Raw genomic sequence first — 2,316 nt, 5'->3', positions numbered from 1 at the left:
TGGGTAATCATTTCTATATATGGTGTTCAGTTAATATACACTTTATTCTATTGTGCAATGCCAAGATTTGGTAAGAAGTAAACATTAACATCATCCTCTAACAGTGCAGTCCGCAACCCCTGAGCCATGGACTGGTAACGGTCTGTGGCCTGTGAGGAACTGGGCCACGCAGCAGGAGGTGAGCTGTGGGTGAGGGAAGCTTCATCTGTGTTTACAGCTGCTCCCCATCACTGGCATCACTGCTTGAGCTCCGCCTCCTGTCAGGTCACTGGCAGCATTAGATTCTCACAGGAGCAAGAACCCTACTGTAAACTGTGCGTGCGAGGGATCTGGGTTGCGCTCTCCTTATGAGAATCTAATGCCTGATGATCTGAGTGGAACGGAGGCAGTTCCCCGCCACAGTCCGTGGAAAAATTGTCTTCCATGAAACCAATCCCTGATGACAAAATGGTTGGTGACCGTTGCTCTAACATATCAGCACTGCAACTGATTAGGGCCTTTGTACTGGCTGTTCCCTCAGCCTGATTCCTCCCCAAGATCGTGCTCAGCCTTGCCTGAGTCTCACCTTCTCCATGAGGCCCTCCGCAAGCACCCTGAGTAATACTATCCGCCCCGACTCTCAGCATACCCGCATCCCCTTTACCCTGCTTTTCATTTTCCTTTTTCCGTAGGTTTTCCATATCGCCTTCTAGCAGTCTGTATAATTTATTTTTTTGTTACTTTGTTGTTTCCCATGTCTCACACCATTAGAATGCAAGTTCCTCCAGGATGAGGATCTTTAATTGTTTTCTTCCCTAGTATGTCCCAAGTCCCTAGAACAATGGCTGGAGTATGTAGAGGCTCAATAAATATTTGCCGAAGTCACAAATGAATTGAGATTAGAGTAGCATGATTAAGCCAGCTGTGTCGGAGGTTTCCAAGACCACCACCCACATTCACAGGTTCACTAGGACTCATGGGACTCAGCACATCCTTGTGCTAAGATTTATGACAACAGCACAGGGAAAAAGACAAGCAGGGTCTGGAAGAATCCACACGCAGACTTCCTTATGCTCTATCTTTCCCATGAGGAAAAGAACACATACTTCTCCCAGCAATGAAAATACAGCAACATGTTTCTGCCCAAGGATGCCCTTTAGAGACTCAACACACAGGGTTTTTATTGGACACTAATCACGTAGGCACTCTCTGCTTGGCATATACCAAAATTCCGGACTTGCAGAAGGAAAGCAGGTGTTCTGCATAAACCAGATTGTTTGTACAGTTTAGGCACAGTGAGCTACCCTTATCACTTAGGGAAAGTTTATCTCAGTGTCAAGAACAGTTTACTACCCAAGCTCCCAGACACCAGCCTCACAGGCCTTTCTAAGATAGCAGCAGTCTCGAGCCTGCTATGTTTACTCTTTTGTAGACATGAATTAGCATTTAAATATGATCCTTATGTCTAACAAGAAGTAAAAGAAAATTTTAAATTTTTGGATATGTTTCCTAATATAGCTTCTTTTTTGTATAACTGAATGTAGTCATTCCTAAGCAAAATAATAACTTTTTCTAGACCTCTGATTCTTTGATCTTTTAAAAGTCGTATCATATAACCTGAGTATAGAGGTTTAAATTCTTTTTTCTTTTATCCATTTATAGATCTTGGAATTTCTGGTACCACATCAAAAAAGTAAGTGTCTTGAAATTATTTGGTTTCCTTTTGCCAATATATTTCTATTAATTTGAGACTATCTAACATTGTACTTATTGGAGTAATTATTCATTCTCAAGCTAGGTAATTTCACCATTGGTTTTGGACTTTTGTTATTGTTATTCTACTGGAACCTCCAAACTGTTACTTTGCAATGAAAAGAAATAATCTATTTCAATCTCCAATATTGTCACTAAGTTTTATCTAGAAATATTTGGAAATTGTGGCTTGAATATTTTAATAGCTTTAAATTCTAGATTCATTGCAATGCTCCTACCTAACATTGATTTTTAAGAGTCTTTCATAGAGTATCAATTTTAAGGAAGGATAGTAAGAATGATAAACCATATGCTCCTTTTTTAAGTGTATATTTTGTCATTGATATTGGGATACATTTTGCAGTAGATGGTGTCTTACAATCACTGTAAGGTAGGTGTAGTCGTGATGCACTTGTGTGTGAAACCGTCTGTTGAACCCTCTAAGATCCAGAAAGTGCCATCATCAAGGCATCTTAAATTCAACAAAATATAGGTGTACAGTATTTATGACAGATTTGTAATTTTTTATAACTAATGAGAAATTCAAGTGAATTTTCTGGCATAGTTTTCTATTATAGGTGATAG

At 39.7% G+C, this 2,316-nt stretch overlaps 1 protein-coding gene across 1 annotated transcript in view; it reads left to right on the top strand.

The window, feature by feature from the left end:
* Nucleotides 1–2,316, top strand: part of SNAP91 (synaptosomal-associated protein, 91kDa) — a 149,931-nt gene that overhangs the window by 116,228 nt on the left and 31,387 nt on the right. The window lies entirely within an intron of this gene.

The sequence above is a fragment of the Propithecus coquereli genome, unplaced genomic scaffold, assembly GCF_000956105.1.
Source record: "Propithecus coquereli isolate 6110/MARCELLA unplaced genomic scaffold, Pcoq_1.0 Scaffold127, whole genome shotgun sequence".
Classification (NCBI taxonomy): Eukaryota; Metazoa; Chordata; class Mammalia; order Primates; family Indriidae; genus Propithecus; species Propithecus coquereli.
Note: the sequence above shows the minus strand (reverse complement) of the source record. Positions and strands in the feature narration are given on the sequence as shown.